This window comes from Castor canadensis, chromosome 5 (genome assembly GCF_047511655.1).
Source record: "Castor canadensis chromosome 5, mCasCan1.hap1v2, whole genome shotgun sequence".
In the NCBI taxonomy this organism is placed as follows: domain Eukaryota; kingdom Metazoa; phylum Chordata; class Mammalia; order Rodentia; family Castoridae; genus Castor; species Castor canadensis.
Window position 1 is genome coordinate 3,784,011 of NC_133390.1, and position 6,077 is coordinate 3,790,087.

Below are 6,077 nucleotides of genomic sequence, written 5' to 3' on the forward strand. Positions count from 1 at the left end.
TGAAAATATTTGATGTTATTTGATATTGAAAATAATCTTTAATGTACATTTAAAGTTACTTTAGATCATGATTTGAAGAGACATCGTCAAACATCACAGCAATCTGAACAGAAAAATGAGATAAACAAAGAGGTAGATATTGAAAATACTATTGTGGTAAACCCTGGTGCCACCAAAGAAAATACCATTGTGTTTGTAAAATTATAATAAGAAAGTAAAATTATAATACATTCTGTTTATGGTGTTAATAAAATATTGAAACTTTAAATAATGTTAAGGAGATCCCTATTTTTCTTTCTGTCAATATTTTCAATGACTCCAATGTACTAGAAGAAAACAAACCATTAAAATTACAAAGAAGCTGGTGCTGGTGACTCACACCTGTAATCCCAGCTAGTCAGGAGGTAGAGGTCAGGAGGATCTCCATTCAAGGCTAGTCAGGGCCAATAGTTTGTGAGACCCTATCTAGGAAAATACCAACATCACACCTAGCAAGTGTAAGGCCCTGAGTTCAAACCCCAGTACTGCCAAAAAAACAAAACAAAGACATGCCCCTTTTGTGGCACTCACTTCACCGTTCCCTAATTCTTTGTGGGCACCTGTCCCCATCTCAGTGGCCATGGCTCTGAGGCTGTCCTTAGTATTTCCCCTAAATAACATGAGTTGCTCTCTACCTAGTGGTTTCTGTTGGGAAGCAATTCCAGGGCTGCAGAAGGGTTCAGGAGAGGCAAAGCAGGGAAGAAGGGGGACCTGAGTGTGGTGTGGGATGGTGAGCTCCCCCTGCAGGGACCCTCTGAAGACCAAGGAAAGCATCCATGAGAGAGCAAACACAGAGGCAAGCATTTGTCATCTGTCCTCCATCCCTGCCACCCACTGGCCCAGGTCTGCCCCAAGAAGAAAATGTCCTGTCACTTCAAGTGGTGGTGCCAGCTCCCTGCAGAGGCAGTAGAGAAACTGGGGCAGGAAGTGAGAGATACGTGATGCAGCTGAAGCAGAGTGTGCACAGCCGGTGCCAGAGTGAGGCTGAGGCCACAAGGTAGGTCAGGAGGACATCAGGAGGGTGTGACCTAAGGCAGGTTGCAGTTCTTCTCAGGTGTGACCCAGAACAGGGACAGCCACAGGAAGCACACGGCTAGCAGCTGGCTGTGACCTAGGGAATGCTGAAGCGATGAAGGAATGGATGGAAACAAGTAGCCAGATGGATATCAGATGGAATCAGTGGTGAGCGCTCGGAATCGGGGTGCTTGTGACCGGGATGAGGCAGTGAGCTCAGAGCCTGGGTCCCTAGGGTCTTGGAAGAGCCAGCCCTAGGGACACAGGCCCAGGGCCAGGGCACCCTTGGCTGACTTTCCCCCCATGTTTCCTACACCTCCTCCAACGCTGACCCCCATTTCTTGATGAAGACTTTGAAGCCACAAGGATGCTGATCAAATTTGCGATATGCTAAATGCTAGAACATCACGTGCCTCGGGGCAAAGCCTAAGCTAAAAAGAAAGAAAGAAAACATGGGGAGGCTACCTGAGACCTCAGAACCCGCTCAATCCTCTGCCGGGTCCAGGCCATAAGAGTCCTTCAAAGGAGGGTGATGGGACTGGCCTGGGGATGTGTCCACACACTGGGATGGGAAGAAAGCCAAAGGGCTGGTCTGTGGTAACCAACTGCTGACCATAAAAACAGAACGGAGAACACTGACTTTAGGGAAAAAACAGAAATATGAATATGTGAAATGAAGAATAAAAATTGCTTCCCTGCACATTTTATTTTGAAGAGCACCACAGTCTAAGTCCCGAAAAGCATCCTCCATCTCCCGCTCCTCCTGGGCTGACAAGGGTCTAGCCTTGGCTCTGGGCAACGGGATCCCCAAGGCCCTAGGACAAGGTGTGGAAGAGCTGAGGTCCCTGGCACCTTCTTCACTGGCAAATGCCTGGCTCTCACCTGGATTTTACTTCCCATAACAAGGCTGAGGCTTTAGTGTGTAGGTTTCCTTCTTTTCCTCCATCTCTTGATGTACTTTCTTATCAGGGTTACCAAGGTACTAATCTAAACACAAATTAGAATAAGTAAGAACCCAAGAACTGATCAAAGCAGCCAGGAACAGACCTGAAAGGGGACAGAGGCTGAGGTGACGCATCTGGGAAGCAGCTTCCCTGTTGCTTGGCACAGTGACATCTTATGTTAAACCTCCAAGGACACAGATACGGCCGGTGCTGAAGGAGGAGTTTAGTATGGAAGCTGAACTTGGAGGCCTGGGGACATAACAGTAGTCTGTGTGTCTACAAGGCCGTGAGTGGTCTTCAAATGAAGGCTTGCTTTGGTTTGATTGCGTCCCCAAAATTCATGAGTTGGAAACTCAAATAGGACAGCTGTGGAAGGTGAACCAACCCTAACCCAGTCTCCAGAACCAAGAGCCACACCAGTCTCTGTTCACTGTCAGTCACCTGGGTTTTGAGAGTGTGTCATAGCAACACAAAACAGCAGAGAGACTTCATTACAAGCTGAAGGTGTATCATTAACTCTGAGAAGTTCTTCCTGTGTGGAGCAGAAGTGAGGTACAGGTTGTTTTGTCTTGTTTCCTCATAATCTAACTGCATACAAGAGCAGGGTTTGTTTTTTAGCTGACAGGAAAGCCTTTTGGAGGCATTTGCAAGTGTCTGTCTCTGTGACTGTCTGTGTCACAAGCCTCCGGCCCCTGAGGGTCTCACTGAAGTCCTGTAGAATTTATTGACTGGGGCCTGAGGGCATTTCTCACCAGTGTTTTCCGGTGGTAGTTTAAGACCCTGACTTGTGTTTTTACCCTGACAGACAGAAGCTCACCTTAGCCCCAGAAAGGGAACAGGTACACTTTGAGAAGCTTTCTAACCTGATCCACAATTCTCCACAGGAAATCAGGAGCCAGGCTCTGGAGTGTGGTGGTGGCAGGGCCTTGGCCTAGGGAAGGCACACATTCTGCACATCATATGTGGAGTGAGGATCTCAGAGGGGACAGTCGGGTGGCCATGGCAAAGAACCTGACCAAGAACCTAACCTCAGAGAGCCAGGTTGGCCCTTCCTGACCAGGAATGGAGCTCTGAAAGGAGCAACTAAAAATCAGAAGTTTGAAACCAGAAGACTGCGTAGGAAGGACCACACTTGGCCTGAGGCTGAGTCAGTGGGAGCCCAAGGAGGGAAGAGAAGGCAGCCAGCAGGACTCATTTCTAGTGATGCCCCTGGAGAGTAAGTTCCCAGGACTCTCGACCTGCGAGTGCCCTGCTGGCTCTGCATGGGACACCTCTCCCATGTCACCAGGCACCTCCACCACACCTGTGTGCCAGCAGGTGGCTGAAGCTGGGACTGCCATAGCAATGGTTCTAGGGCAAATGTCAAGGAGAGGGGGGACCAAGGCATTTCCTGTGTGGCTACAGCTCCTTCTCATGGTACCTCAGGCCCCACCAGGTCTCCTGACGACAGAGTCCCTCAGGCCTCAGAACCATCCTGAGGCCGCACCTGCCTGGCCCTTGGCCCTGTTTGTTTTCATGACCTCCACCTGACAAACCTGCCCAGGCTCTCTCTCCTTTGGCCCTGAGTGGAACAGAGCATACTTCCCCAAGTTTTCCTTTCTGCAATGAAAACTCAGCTGTCCCAGAGCCTGTCCGTGGGGACATTTTAATTTGCCACCGAGAAGCAGCTCTGATGCAAGTGGGTATTAGAGAACACAGCCCTTTGTAACAGCTTGGGCGGGCTTTGTAAACCATTGTACTGACTGATTCCCAAAGATGTACCTGGTGGGACTGAGGCCTCAGGAACCATCCTCCGACCAAGTTTAGTCGCTTTGCAGTCACTCTTATTTGCAAAGGTACATGTGCAACCAAGAGGAGGACTAGACAAAAGGTACAGCCTCAACTATGCTGGTAGAAAGCATGCAGGGCCCTTGCTAAGCCCCCAAAATTTCTGGATATCAGGTTCCTCACCTGCCAACAAGCAATAATACCATCTATTTTACCCTTGTCATAGTGCAACCGGGAGAGCTGAAATCAAAATGTGGCCATATCTGACTCCTCTTCAGTGTTTTCAATTCCCTTTAAAGTGTCTTTGGTCACTTTTACTTATTGGCTTGTCCAAGGTTAGTTTTGTTGGCTAAGGTTCCGGGTGGTTTAATCTTGCTTTTCACTGTTTCCACAACACCCCTGGAGATTCTGTAACTTTGAACCTGTGTTCCAGGAGGCAGTTTAGATAAGGTCAATGTTGACCTCCAGAGAGGCTTCTGCTGGGGGTCCTGAGGGTTCCCAGTCTAACACCCCTGCAGTAGACTCTGTCCCCCCAAAATCCATGTGTTCAAACCCTAACCCCAATGTGATGGCATAGGAGGTGGGCCTTTGGGAGGTGGTTAGGTCATGGGGGTGGAGCCCTCATAATGGGATTAGTGCACTTTTAAAAAGGCCCCAGATTATGGGATGTAGCTCAGCGACGAGCTATTGCCTAGAATGCTTGAAGCCCTGGTTTTGATCCCTAGTACCTCAAAAATAAATAAATAAAATAAAGGCCTCAGAGAGCAGCTCTCTTGCTTTCCTTCTACTATGTAAAGACACGTGAGTCAATGGCCATCTGCATCCCAGAAAGGGGACCTCACCAGAACCCCATCAAGCTGCAGCTTGACCTCAGATCTTAGCCATGGGCATAAATGTCTGCTGTTTACCAGTCACGCAGCCTACGGTATTTGTTACAGCAGCTGAACTAAGACACTCCCTTCACAGGAATGTCTGCATGGATTTCTGAGATGGCCAGTTAGTGTGAATGTGACCCTTACAGCAAAGTCCCTGACCTTGACCTCCACTCCTGAAACATCCAACTTCTCCTTGAAGGGTCTGTTCAATGTGAGCTCTCTACCTGTTCAGCACTCATCTGTCCCCATGGCCTTACAATCCCAGGCTCCTCAGTGACAAGAGACCCCCACCCCTGTCCAGCCCTGCTGAAAGCAACAGGGCACAAGCTCCCAGAAATCATCCTGCCCACACTTTTCCTGTTCTTCTGGGGGAGCTTTGATGCTCCCTCTCTTCCATGGGGTTCAACCATGCATTTGAAAGGCTGCTAGCTGGAACCTGTTGCAGCTTCTTAGGTGGGTGGGGAGGACGGTCCTCAGGTTATTTTTCCCAGAATCCTAGTGGATATACAGGTATTGAGTTCAAACAATGTCAGGAAGAATGCTGAAGAGGGCAGTGCTTCATTCTATGTCAGGCAGGATGGACGTGGGCTTGACAGGCAGAAAGCATGGGGCTGAGTAAGGCTCTTTTCTTTCCCTCTGGAACCAGCGGTCACCATCTTCTTATCACCTGGGTCTTCCACCACCTAGAGGAAGAACCTGGAAGGAAAAGCCCAGGCCATTTCTCTCTTGAGAGTCCCAGATTGCTTCCTAACTTGAAGAGAGCCTGGCAGGTGCAACAGGAAGAAGAAGCTGGGTCACAGGCAGCCTTGATGCCTTGACAGGGGGACCTGCTATGCAGGGCTCATGCCCCTCTGGGTGGCCTTCCAGAGGGCGACACTGTAGAGAATGATGCTCCAGTAGACTGCACCTGACTTCAGGTACTCACAGGTATACTTCTCACTCTAAGCAGTTGGGGGCAATGTCTACTGCATCAGAACCAGGGAACATCCCATAAATCTGTATCCACAAGCCTCCAGAGTTGCTCTTTCATTGTTCAGGCATTTTGTAGACTCACTGCAGGTGTGGTGTAAAGGATCATGCAGGTAATACCTGCATTCCAGGTCTATCTCTGCCTGCTTGAGCCACCTTGCCCTGCTGAGTCACTCAGCATCTCTAAGTGTCCCCCACCTTCCCTGATGGGGTGATAATCCCTGCCTTTTACTTGTTAACGGGAATTATTACGAAGCCCATGTAAACAGAGGCATTAGTATATTCTGAGCCAGGAAAACAGTTCTCTTAGTCTTAGTGGACCATTTGAAGACACAGAATAGATAAAATTGTTTGTAATTAGCTAAGCAATGTAAAAAAAATTTTAAGTGGCACTGGGATTTGAACTCAGGGCCTCACACTTGCCAGGCAGGCACTCTACCACTTGAGCCACTCTGCCAGCCCTGTTGTT